The sequence below is a fragment of the Micromys minutus genome (assembly GCF_963924665.1).
Source record: "Micromys minutus genome assembly, chromosome: 5".
Lineage (NCBI taxonomy): Eukaryota > Metazoa > Chordata > Mammalia > Rodentia > Muridae > Micromys > Micromys minutus.
This window is the reverse complement of record NC_137974.1, coordinates 59177569-59192116: the sequence shown is the minus strand read 5'-3', so window position 1 is coordinate 59192116 and position 14548 is coordinate 59177569.

Here is a 14548-nt window from a genome sequence, read left to right as displayed (position 1 = left end):
TACTTGGGAACTGCTGGGGTGCCGTCTGACATCTGTAGTTTCTCTAGTAAAAGAGGAAGCGTGGCTCTTGGGCATAAACTAAAGTACAGCAGATGCAACAGTACAGTTTCTGGTTAAATATGAATTGTAAAGGAGGAAGTTATATCTTTAATTCTGTGAGTGTTCTGGATTAGAGAAACAAGAAGGAAGTATTTTGTGTGAACAAACCGTTTTGAGCCTCGGTGGACCATGCCCTGCTGCACCATGCTATTCACCACTGTGGTTATTCTGATGTGTAGTAACCATTTTCAGGAAAAAGAATGTACATGTTAAATGGAACCTCATGAAATTGCAAAGCTTCTGTAAGACCAAGGACACTGTCAAAAGGACAAAATGGCAACCGACAGATTGGGAAAGATTTTTACCAATTCTACATCTGATAGAGTGCTAGTGTCTAATATATACAAAGAACTCAAGAATCTATACCCTAGAGAATCAAAGAATCCTATTAAAAAATGGGGTACAGAGACTTCTCAACAGAGGAATGCTGAATGGCTGAGAAATATCCTTAGTCATCAGGGAAATGCAAATCAAAACAACTCTAAGATTCCACCTCACACCAGTCAGAATGGCTAAGATCAAGAACTCGGGTGACAGCAGATGCTGGTGAGGATGTGGAGAAAGAGGAACACTTCTCCACTGTTGGTGGGGTTGTAAACTGATACAACCACTCTGGAAATCAGTCTGGTGGTTCCTCAGAAAATTGGACATAGTGCTACCTAAGAACCCATCTATACCACTCCTGGACATATACCCAAAAGTAGTTCCAATATCTAACAAGGACACATGCTCAACAATGTTTATAGTAGCCTTATTTATAATAGCCAGAGGCTGGAAAGAACCCAGATGTCCCTCAACAGAGGAATGGATTCAGAAAGTGTGGCACATACACACAATGGAGTAGTACTCAGCTATTAAAAACAATGCAATCATGAAATTCCTAGGCAAATGGATGGAACTTGAAGCTATCGTCCTGAATGAGGTAACCCAGTCACAAAAGAACACTCATGGTATGTATTTACTTATAAGCAGATACTAACACAGAAAGCTTGAATACCCTGGAAACAACTCACACAACTTATGAAGCTCAAAGAGAAGGAACACCAGAAGGATGCCTGAGTCCTTCTTAGAAGGGAGAACAAAACACTCATGGAAGGAAATAAAAGGCCAAATAGAGGAGCAGGGATTGGAGAAAAGATCATCCAGAGACTGCCTCACCAGGAAATCCACTCTATATGCAGCCACTAAACCCATGCACTATTGCTGACGCCAAGTAGTGCTTACTACAGGAACATGATATGGATGCCTCCTCAGAGACACTGCCATAACAATACTGATACAGAGAAGGATGCTTGCAGACTGAACGCAAGGACCCCAATGAAGGACTAGAGAAAGGACTGAAGGAGCTGAAAGGGTTTGCAACCGCATGGGAAAAACAAAATTACCAACTAACTAAACCCACCACAGCACCCAGGGACCAAAACACCAACCAATCAGTTTGCACAGAGAGACCCAGGGCTCCAGTTGTATATGAAGCAGAGGATAGCATTCTCTGGCATCAATGGGAGGAGAGGCCTTTGGTCCAGTGAAGGCTCATTTTTCCAGTGTAGGCAAATGCAGTGTGCTGAGGTGGGAGTGGTTAAGAGAGGGAGCACCCCATGGAGGCAATGGAACAGGAAGGGGGGATGGGATTGGGGGAAGGGGATAACATCTGAAATGTAAATACAGAAAATATCCAACAAAAAAAATGGGAAAAAAAGAATGTACATGTTATAAAAATGCAGATATTTAATATCAAAATTTGCCTAAGGGTTTTGCTGTTCCACCCGTGCCTATCAAAAAGTATGATTATGCTTTTTCTTTTTATCGTCACTCTTATTCCCCTTGGCGTCCCTAATCATGGAAAATTACAACCCTGCACTAAACATCCTTACTCTGGAAATGGCAGCACTTCCTGTATTTGGTTTCCATCTGCCAGGCTTATAAAAGATCTAACATTTTCAGGGGCCGATTTTTCCTGTTGAAAACCCTTCTCTGCCCCACATTATATATTTGAAAATTGCACGAGGTATAAAATGCAAGGTTTTGTTCTCCCCTTCATGTTATTCTACCTACTCTCCTCACAGTCCCGGAGAAGGAAGACAGCATACATTTCTCTCAGGAACACGACAGCTCCGTGTTTGTGTTGGTCTGCGGTGTGTTTGTCTATCTTGAATCGTCTGACAGGCAATTATTTATAAAATCTGCTTTTGCCCACTGAGCTCACATAATCACTTTTGCTTTTCGTCATCAGCCAGAAAGCTGAAGGTAGAATGAAACAAGGTCTTTTGTGTCTGTCCTGAACAAGCCAACATATGTCCATAATCAGTCAACATTAATACTTTTAATTTTTTCTCTTTCCTATACATAGACTCTTTCCATAGCCCTTTAAACAAGACTCAAATCAAAATAAGACAACATTTTGTGAGCAGTGATAAGATAAAATTTAGCAGAAGGAAAAATAATAATCTCACAAATGAGACTTCCATAAACCATACCCTCAGATTAAAGTGTCACATATCACTTTAGAGGAGGCATTGGGAGGGCCATTGGGAATTGTCACACACTTGTAGATGCAAACAAACCTGGCCTAGACAGGCAACATGACCATCCTGGATCACACAAGGACAGGAAGAGAGCATGCATGAGACCCTGTGATGCCTCAGCCTCAGCACACACTTCACCACCCTGGATTCACTAGATTGTTAGCAAGACACGCCAGGGCTCTCCTGCTTACTTCTTAATGGTACTCATTATAATTATAGATACAGCTAAAGTATATGTGTGGAAGCATCATCGTGAAATCTTTGAAGGACTGTGCCAGTGAACACCCTTCCTACACATGGAGCTCAACTCTGCATCAGGTAGGAATGCACAAACAGTCCCTGCGTGGGTTCTTGTTGCTGCTGTTAATCCCTCATGTTTTAGAAATCAAATGTGAAAGTAAATAAACCCACAGGTAGTAAATTGCTTCTGTTCTGGAAAATTGATGTTGCCCCATAGGTAAGGGTAAAGGAAGCAGAAACCTACTGCCTAAACTCAGAAGCGTGACTTTCTGGAAATGCCCATTTAGGGTTGTGTCTGAAGGGTGTGCCTTCACACATGATAGTTCTAGTTTTAGGTTTTTATTTAAAAGCCATCAGAAGTGCAAATATTTTCAATCAACATGTATAGCTCCTGTGATACTGTCTATTCTTAGTTTTTAAAAATAGTAAACAAACCAAATTCAATGTTTTACCATGTGGAAAATAAGTAAACATAACTGGAGATCTGTGCTCTGAAAAAAAAATTTTATTTGTCTAGAAATTATAAAGTTCAAACTTACTAATTTTTTTCAATATAATGCCCAAATTAGGCATTGCTTTCAGTCTCATATAACGCCTCATGAGACATATCAGCACAGAGCATATGCGTTCTCATCTGCCTCCTGCAACTCAGATAGAACCTTCCCAGGTCACATTCAAGTTCTCCCATCAACCATGTATACGTCCCATAAACTCTTTTATGGTTTCCTGTATGCTCTGGCTGAGCATTTCATAGTACATAAACACTTCTACAAATAGTCTAAGGGCAGCGAACAGTGTGTGTCAGAGCAGCACCCTCCATGAATCCGGGTCCCCAGCAATACTCTATCTTGTTTGGAATCCAAGCTCAGTGGTGAGCAGCAGGGACTCCAGCAGTTTCCTGGCCTTGTGTTCATTAAAGGAAAGGTCCTCTACAAGGACATCTGGCCAAGCCTAAGCAACAAAGCCATGCTGTGGGAGGTGGATGTTGATGTGATGGTTAAATAGGGCCAGATGCCCTGGGAAACACAAATATCAAAGTCATATCTCTTCAGTGAGTCTCAAGTGTTGTGAGTAGGACAGCAATACCATGGGGTGGGGGGGGGGGCGAGCTAGGATTTAAAGAATGAGTCAAAGTATCAAGCATTCGAGCTGTCCTAAGTCTTGGGAATTTTGGACCAAGAACATCACATATAAATGGCTGTGGCTCTACGGAGAGCCAATGTTCATGCTCCCTCACCTGCTCCTAAGCGCCCGGTCTCTAGTCTCAGTGACACGAAGAAGTAAAATAGAGTAGTGTCACTATTCATAATGACACTGAGAAGTAAAACTAGGAAAGGACATAGGAGGATGGGTGGGAAGGACCATATCTGCTTGCTACCAAAAGCTATGATATGTGGGCCTGAAAATAAATGTCATGTTTATCAGGAGGTCCCCAGTGGGGTGGCTCTCAGGTGCCTGTAACTCCAGCTGCAAGACATCCTATGTCCTCTTCTGGCCTCTGTAGACACCCATACACACACATGCACACACGCATACCAGTGCACACATACCAATATGCTCACACAATGCACACAAGCACATAAAAACATTAAAATTTGAAGAGACCATGTCAGCAGGTTCATTGGTGCAGCATATTAATCAGAGCAAGGCCCTGTGAGCAGTGCTTCATGAGACCCTTCTCAAAGGTCCACCACAGTCTGAAGTGCACACAGTGTGGCCCACAGGCAGGAAAGCAGACTCAGGAACTTAGCAAGTTAAGTGCTTCACAAAGATTGATCTAGAATGGAACTGACATTTGTACCCAGTGCTTTGATATCACTGTTAAGCAGTGTGGAATATACTAGAAACTTCTGGGAACACAATGAAGAGAAAAACCTTTCTCATACCAGAAATACTTGATTACAAGAAAATGTCTTTTGCAGCTCAAAACAGTCTTTATGCATTATGTAAGCAACATAAAAATGTATATCATAAAGTAATTATATAGAATGCCAATTCCTCTTTAGTGTTGTAAACCCTAGGGTAAATACTATGAATAGTGCAATGTGTATTAAGGTCTAGCAGAAGTGGGGGCATGGATGCTGAGGCATTGGTAAGCAAGCAAGAGGACCTAAATTCAGATCTCCAACACCTTCAGAAAAAGTCCAATAACCAGGAGTGAAGGCTGGGGACAGGAAGAATCCTGAGCTTTGCTGACTGCCAGCCAAACCAAGAGAGACCTGCCTTAGTAAGGCAGAGAATGACAGAGCAGTATGCCCAGGCATCCTCTGACCCCTGTCCCAGGCACACATCCCTGCACACATACATGTACATGAATAAACATGCCACAGAGGATCCTCACATAAACTGTGACAAAGAAAACCTCTAACTGCTAGTGGTGTCCAAAAGACGGATTATAAAGGCTGCTCATGTATGTTTTCACACAAATTATCCATGTCCCAGAGTAAGCTCCAGGTTGTTCACGTGCAGGCAGGGGTCAATACCAGGGTGTGTGTGTGTGTGTGTGTGTGTGTGTGTGTGTGTGAAGGATTTAATGTACAGTGATAAACAGGAAAATGGAAAGAAAGTGGCTGAGTGCAATTTGCATAACAAATCTTTTTCATCTCTCATCTATACTTAGCAACCCCAGGGACTGGAGAAGTGTTTAACACCAGCCAATCTTCCAGAGGAACTGGGTTCCCAGCACCCACATGGTAGCTCACAGCCATCTGTCACTCCAGTTCCAGGGTGTCCAGTGCCCTCTTGTGGCCTCCACAGACAAGCAGCATGCATATGATGCAAAGAGGCCTTGGACTGGCTTCCTTCAGCCACCTCATTTTCAAGGATTATGTCAGCTTCCTATGTGTTCACTGACCACAGATAACTCCCCACTGGCCTGTATGTGTGTAACTCATCCAGGAAGTCCCCAACCATCAGCAAATGTGTGGCTTGTGATGCCTCCACAGGACCTGTAAAGAGTCAAGGAGCCCTGTTCCCTCTAAGCAGTTTAGCACAGCATGAGCAGGATCTGCATGGCTGTCAACATCCATGTTCATGATACCACAGGAATATGCAGACAGAAGACCTGAGTGTGTGTGGGATTCCACGTCAAAGAGTTAGGAGACAACTCTAAACTATAGCCAAGTAGTCGTAGCCACACTCAATGGGTGGGTAGAATGTTCTGGGTCTCACTCTAGAAGTCAATATAGAGATTTAAAAAATGGAAACCCTAAAATGAAACTACAACCTGACCTAGCTGTACAGCTTCTGGTAATATCCCAAGGGAAACAAGGCAGCCTACCATGGAGTTGCTTGCCCACCACGCTTCCTGTTGTATTATTCACAAAGCCAAGCTATGGGACCATCACATACACCCATCAACAAACAAATGTCAGAGGAGACAAACACATGGTGAGATTTTACTAAGCAGTGAGGATAGTGAAATTCTATCATTTGCAGGAAAATGGGTGGAAACAAAGATCATCATAAGCAAAATAAGCCATGTTCAAAATAGCAAGTTTTCTCTAAGTACATAGATGATAGATAGGTAGGTAGGTAGATAGACAGACAGACAGATAAATAGATGATAGACAGAGAGTACAAGTAAGAGGTACTATAAAGGGAAGAATTGTCTAAAGAGAAAGGGGTGGGCAAGATAGGATGATGTGAAGAAAAATATATCACCTCTTCCCTTATATACAAAATGCATGCACATATGTATCCATGAATAAAGGAGGGAGCAAATGTGAGCCAAGTCCAATAGTATCTATGAGAGAAAATGCTCTACCAAACCCCTCATTGTGTATGCTAACCGGAATGTGTTTTTAAAAACACCTCAGAAAGGTGAGGTGGATCACACAGTCTTTGGCACCCACAGATGGTTCTGAGGGTCACGGGCTCCGGGTGAGCCTCTCTTCTGCACTTGGTGTGGAACTGAGCAAAGTCTCAAAAGTTCCCCACATGTATGAGGGAACAACGGGGAATTCTACTGTCTCTTTGTCCCTGGGTTGTCAGTGTGGTGCCCTGCTCTCCTTCCTAGCTCCTCCCCTTATTTCTTCCTGAGCTTGGCAATGGCATCTTTTGTTTCCACAAACTCTTTGAACCAATTTCTTCCCGGTCCTCCTGGGTAATGTTACAGTCATCTCTTCACATGCCTTTAGCCTGCTCCTAATAACTAATTTCTTGTGGGCAAATCTTAAACTAACACTTCTCTTTTATCCCCATGTGCACAGATTGTTCATTTAATAAATATCTGATGCTTGCTGATAGAAATTCACTTACACCAAGCTTAGAAACCTTTGAAAAAAGATTTGCTTAACCTACTGTTACTGCTTGCTTAACTTAGTTGCCGGAAATCTCATTGACTGCAGGATCACACTCCTTTTTCCTTAAAGACAAGTACAAGACATCAGAGACCAGCATGCCCTGGCCTCCTTATTGTCTTGATGCTGTAATACAGCACCTGAAAAAGCAACTTAAGGAAAGAACTTAGTTCACATTCATACCCAGAATGCACAGTGACAGCATTATAAAACAGCTGGTCACACTGTCCAAAGTCAGAAAACAGATAGATGAATGCCAGTTCTCAGCTGGATTTCTCTTTTTTCTTTTCTTATTTAGTCAGGACCCCAGTCCTATGGAGTATTGGGGAAGACATTTATGTCTTCCTCAAATCTAGGCAGGTTAGCATAGGGAATAGAGTAGTGACCTGGAACTCTACTTGGCTTTGTGTACATAAACTCCTCTTCTCACAATGCACTTGGCAGCCTAGGACTCTTACCTTCATGTACCATGTGCGTATCTCTCCCTGGACATTGCACCTAACAACCTGCTAGCAACCTAGGACCTCTACCTTCCTTAAGATGCACACAACTCCTCCTTTCAAATAACTGGATGAATGTCTCTTCCCCTAAACAAGGCAGGATGGTTTATATTCAACTCTATTTCCAATATATGGAGTAAAGGATAGGACAGCAAATCCAGCCTGAACTGGTTTGGGTGCATGCATAATATAGTAAACTGTCCTCTGAGTGCTTTTTGGAAGGATGTATTTCCCATCATATGCCTTTACATAATTAGTATGTATATGATTAAAATCAGATACATTATAGGACAGTATATATACAGCACAGAAATGGGTATATAACACAAAAACTGCCAGTCAAAATAAAGACCCATCCAAGCTATATTTCTTATCAACCAAGCAGCTCTTTTCTTGAACCCCATAAAAGGACACTCCAGATGATAATCAGTATCCTCGAGCACACTCACTCATGTGGACTGCTGTCAGTCTTGACAGTATTTCTGTGTACAGTGTGTTTGCATGGAATACAGTTCGCTTTATGCTACTTGTGGAAGTCTGTGATTTCTTATTTCAGTCTTATGAAAACCTAGAAGCACCTGTCCCAGACTCCAACCACTGGTGACAGATCCCCTCTGAAAACAGCTTTTCATAAACATAATTTTATATATATATGGGTTTCTATTGCTGCATTGAAACACCACACCCAAAAACAACTTGGGGAGAAAAGGGTCTATTTGGTCTACGTGGCTTACACTTCCACAGCATTGTTCATCACTACTAAAGGAAGTCAGGACAGGAACTCAACCAAGAGCCGATAAGAATTCACAGTGCTGCTTCCTGGCTATCTCCTTATGACTTGCTCACCCTGCTTTCATATAGAATCCAGGCTCACCTGCCCAGAAGTGGCACCATCCACAACGGGTTGGGCCCCTCATCAATCACCAATTAAGAAAATGACCAACAGGCTTGCCTACAACTCCTCCTTATGGGTCCTTAACTGAGTCTTCCTCCAATAACTAGCTTGTGTCAAGGTGACACAATGTTAGCCAGCACAGTGGGTGCTTGTGTCCTAGGTGTTTCTAAGTCCAGTCAGGTTGCCAGTGGAGATGAACGAGTCCAGGTCCCATGCATCAGGTTTCTCGTGACCTTTGTGAGTAGGTCCCTGTGACTTGAATCCTGTTTGCTGAGGGTAAGGCCTTCTTCATAAAGGGAGAGTGTCATGAACACTGCACTGCTGCAGGCTGCAGAACTTTGTGTACTATCTGAATCTGCACATGCTTAAAGACGAATTTCACACTCCTAAGACATCTTCATTTACAGACGGTGCACCTCAGTACAGTCTCACTTCTCCCAACAATTTACTATAAAGACAATGAGTATTTAGGATGAGATTCCATTTACTAGCAGTGATAAGACCATATCCACTGAACTTAACCAAATATTCAAATGTAGGGCTTAAAGTGGAAATTTTGAGACCAGAAGCAATAGTTTGCCACTAAAGAGTAACTTGCCAGGGGCTGGAGAGATGGCTCAGAGGTTAAGAGCACTGGTTGCTCTTCCCAAGGTCCTGAGTTCAATTCCCAGTAACCACATGGTGGCTCACAACCATCTGTGATGGGATCCGATGCAGAATGCTGCATACCTAATAAATAAATCTTTAAAAGAGTTACTTGCCAGTGTCTTGAAAGTGTCTACATTCATTCACTTAAGCAAGCCAAGCAATATGGAGTGTTACTCTAAACTAGAAGTCCAGGATGTAAGCTGACTTGTGGAATTGTAGAAACAGAGTCATAGTACCACTTAGATCAACGTCTCTATAGAATAAATAGAAACGTGTTCTGTCCAGACAGGTCGTCTTATTTTAAATAAAGCCATATGTGCCACTGTGTTTCATGTAATATACATTTATTTAAAGGTCCTTGTGAGGTAGGGGATCACCTCATTGGTAACAGTATGTGAACCATTCTAAAGCCTCCAGGTCCCTTCTCCAGCCTAATGGGCAAAGAGGACACTCACTGAGATCATGGTAGTCAGAGGGAGGGGGTGAGCCTGTTGGGTGTGATGATACATGCCCCAAACCCCAGCACTCAAGAGACTGTAAATACCACAGATGTGAGCTGAGGACCTGACTCCGTGGAAAAGTATTCAGTCTGCAAACTGGATGACTTGGATTTGAATCCCCCAAAGCCCCCCATTAAAAACGCAGTTTGCAGACCATGCATGGCAGCTCACCACCATCTGTAACTCTAGTTCTGGGGGAACCAAAGCCCTCTTCGGACCCCCATGGGTATCCGGCATGCATGTGATGCACAGATATATATGCAGACGAAATGCTCATTCACAGAAAAATAATAGTTTTTAAAGCCAGATGTAGTAATATATCTGTACTCCCTGTGCTTCTACAGTAATAGGGAGACAGAAACAGAATTCCCCAAAGCACGCAGGCCAGCTAGCTTGGCATACATGGTGGCAAACAAGATTCCTTGATTTGTTTATGGTGGAAAGAAAGAACACCCTAGGTTGTCCTGGGGCGGGAGGGGACCTCCAATTCCAAACGCACTCTATGCATTCTAGGCAACCCTGGGCTACTCGTGGCCATGTCTGAGAAAGAGAGAACTGTGAGCCAAGCATTTCCTTAACAAATGGTTCATCGACACACAGGCAAACAGTCATTGCTTTGCGTGTCTGTGGTGCCTGCCGGTGTCTTCTGATTAGTGTTTGTCCCCCAAAAGCTTTGGATGATCTTAATTTAGACACAAGAGTAATTTATATTTTATTGACATAAAGTATCACCTGAACTTTTTTCATGTCTTATTTTGGAAGAAATTTATGACATTTTTAACTTTAGGAAGTTTTGTTTTTCCTGGTATTTTATTACTTTACATGTTTGAAACATTTCAACCCCAGACGATAAATATTATGTGATTATTGTTTTCGTATGAACAGGCTATTTCCTCCTGAATTTTCTAACCCCCCTTTTCCCAGCTTATGATACTAAAAGTTTATTAGTAACAGCTTTCCCAGAGTCACAGACAGTGGAAGAGGAAGGGCAACGGGGGAGAGAGATGAAGGCCAGGATAGAAGACTACGGAGGTGTGTGGTTTTCTTCCTGACCAGTCTCCGTTTTTCTTGTTCAGTTGAAATGAAGATTATATTTATTCTATAAATCATTTTTATGATCTGTCATAACCAGTTATCCTAGTCAATGGCACTCTTACATCATTATTGTGAAGCAAAATGAATCTCAGCAAACCAGATGATGTTAGCACACCACGGTCTTCGTGGTTTGAAAGCATTCACCCGTAAAAGCTCCCTCATGGCTCCCACAGCTTCATGTTTTAGACCAAGGAACACTTCTTCCGAAAGACCACTCTGGCCACCCTTTAAGATACTGAAATGCCAAAGTCTGGCCCAGAATGCCACTTCCCCATACCAGTCCCCTCTGCACTCTAACCCTGACAATCTTATAGCAAACCATTTTCGTCAATTTATTTTCCAGTCACCTTCATATAGAATGTGCACTCTGCAATCAACATCCAAAGTCTGCTCCATCCATCTCTGTATCCAGCTATGCAGAACTACCTGGCACCATAGTAGTGTCCGGTCAGCATTTGCTAAACAAATGAGAGAATTTCATTACTTCTGCAAAGCCCAGCAAATCTATCACCATTCTGTCTCAGCTCCCGACAGGAGCCCTCCCCCAAGACCCCTGACCTTCTTCAACTATGTTTGTCAAGATGACTTTTTAAAAAAACCTTTTATATTTTGGAACCCAGATGTCTAGGTAGACAAGACCATGTGTCACAAAAGCCTGACAATCTGGGTTCAATCCCCAGACCTCAATGAGAGGGGAGAACAGATTCCCAAAGCCCTCTAACTTCCATACATGTGGAGTGAACATACTCATGTATGTGTGAGTAACACATATATGCACAATAATCATTACTTGTTTTCTTGTTTTAAGTTTTACACTGAGGGGCTGGAGAGAGGGCTCAGCACTTAAGATCATTTGCTGTTCTTGCAGAGGACCCAGGTTCAGTTCTACATTAGATAGCTCAGGCACCTTAAACTCCTACTCTTAGTGATGTGACACCCTCTTCTGGCCTCCTCAGGACCCTGCATGCCCATGGTGCATACAGAGAGGCAGGCAGGCACACACACAAAATTGAAAAACTATAAGAATTTACATTAATAAGGGAAACCCACAGTTCTGATGCTTCATAACTCACATTGCATCTCCAACAGTAAGACATAAGGCCAGTGCAAACAGTTGCGTGTGGTTGGGTTTCCAACAACGTTACATCAGACTTTATGGCCATACCGTCTCGCTGCTTATTCACATTTTCATTGTATGACGTGCCAGGCTAGCATCTGTCAAGTCACAGGCTGCAAAGTTCCTTAGATGGGGCATCAGGCATACAATCTGAAAAGGGATCAGTTCAAAGTAGTATCATTTACACGTAGCAGTAAACACTTTCGGATGAAAGGTACCTTCCATGAATTCTAACAAATGAGCACAGTTGTATAATCACCACCACAATCAAGAGACAAGATTCCAAAAGCCTTCTTTCGGGTCCCTTTGTAATTGATCTGCTATCCTGTCACTGGCTTCTGGCAACTGCTCCCGTTTTCTGTCCCAGTGGCTTTTATCATTTCCAGAATGGGGGGGAAAAGGCACAGAAACAAAACAAAAACCCAGCGATTCCCTATGAGGTTGGTGTTCAAGACGTCAGACTTCTTATACTTAGCACAATGCTTCTGAGGCTTTGCCCCTCGCCTTGCGTATTAGCAGCGCCTTGCTTTGGACAGGAAATATTCCATCATCTGCTGTTTGTTTTTCTGTTCACCAAGTTTAGATTGTTTCTCTTTTTGTTGTTGTTGTTGTTGTTGTTGTTGTTGTTGTTGTTGTTGGGATTAAAGTTATGATAGCTGAGGACAGACAGATCTTCGTGTGGATACATAAGGAAGCCAATTAAGGGTAAAGCAGCCCTCGTCAGCAAGCCGTGTTCCTCCATTATTTGTGCCCTACTTCTTTGGCTGTGAAATGAGCTCCTCCGTCAGAGGCAATGCTAGGTGCAATAGCAAGGTGGTCTGCCTTCTAGTTGCTACTTCAGGTACGAACTTCTCCCAAAGATGAACTCTTATCTCTAATCCAAATTAGACCCTTTACTCAAGGGACAGAGCAGCGGTGCCGTCATGGGGATCTGCGTCTGGATCCCCCAAACCCGTGGGAAGTGGGGAGCAATGGCACACATCTGCAGTCTCGGTGTTCCTCCAGCATCAATGAGGGCTGAGGACAAGAGACCCCAGAAGCTTGCTGACCCATTTTCCTGACATGCACATCGACAAACGACACAGGGGTTGGAAAGAGAGGTTCCATGACTAAACTCATTCTCTGACCGCCACCCGTGCGTCATGACATGTACACACCTGAACTCATGCCAATAAACACTAAAAGAAGAGAGATGGAGAGAGAGTCTAAGGAATCATCAGAGCCAACAAGAACCAAAAGAAACACAGAAGGAGTGTGATGTGGTGTCTTGGATGGAAGAAGGAAATTTGAGAAAAGTTAGTAAGATCTAAGCAAAGCATCTATGTTGGTTGAATCGCTGCACATAAGTGATAACCACATTGGTCCATTCAAAGTTGCTGGTACAGTGAAGATATAGGTCACAAAGAAGAATGGTTTCGGAGATACGGGAAATGTAAACTGGCCACAGTTATATAGGTCACAAAGAATGGTTTCGGAGGTACAGGAATTGTATACTGGACACAGGTTTCAATAAAAATAAAGCTGTTACACAACTCAATGAAAAATCTATTTGTGTGATATTTTTGTCTTTTCTGTGAATTTCACTCCCCCTGTAATACCCTGTAACCAGTAATAATTAATTAACTCATGTTAACAGTAAAGAAATGGGAAAGGGGAGAAAATCAAAAGTGTAAATTGTTCCACATTTAAGTAAATATGCTGAATCTTAGTGAAGAAGAGATACTTGTAAGCTCTACCACCAGCAACCATTGATTGATCCAATGGCCACCACTAGTACTGATCAGCCCACAAGCCAACCCATATTGCCTTTGCCTGCCATGGTTTCTTGCCTGGAGGGCAAAGCTGCCTATTTACACTATAGTTATCTTTTATAGTGAGTATTATTTTTTCTGATTAAGAAACTGCCAATTTCCAGCACCTATGTCCAATGGCTTACAACTGTCTATAGCTCAAGATTCAGGGTATCTAGTACCCTCTTCTGACTTCCTTGGTGTGCTGGCTAGTCTTCTATTAGCTTGACAAACAAACTAGAGTTAGGGGACATAAACTGGAGTTAGGGAACCTCCGTTGAGAAAAATGCTTCCATAAGATTCAGCTGTAAGTCATTTTCTTAATTAGTGATTGATGGGGGAGGGACTAGCCATTGTGGGTGGTTCCATCCTTTGGTTGGTGGTCCTCTGTCCTACAAGAAAGCAAGCTCAAAAAACCATGAGAAGCAAGCCAGTAAAGCAGCACTCCTCCATGGCCTCTGCATCAGCTCCTGCCTCCAGATTCCTGTTTGTTTGAGTTCCTGTCCTGGCTTCCTTTGGTGATAAACAGCAGTGTAGAAGCATAAGCCAAATAACCCTTTCCTCCCCAACTTACTTTTTGTTCATGGTGTTCTGCCACAGCAATAGAGACCCAAACTAAGTAAGACACTTGGGAAACTATCCCCAAAATTTATTTAACACATTTAGTTAACACGTGATTCATTTAGTTAACACATGATTAGCAGTGGCTTCTCCTAATTCTGGAGTCAGGATTTCTATAGGTCTTGACTAGATAGTTCTGTTCTACTTGCCTTCATTGGATAATGACTCAACTAGCAGACAGCCTAGGTGGACCAAAAAGGCTGTCCTTATTCAAATG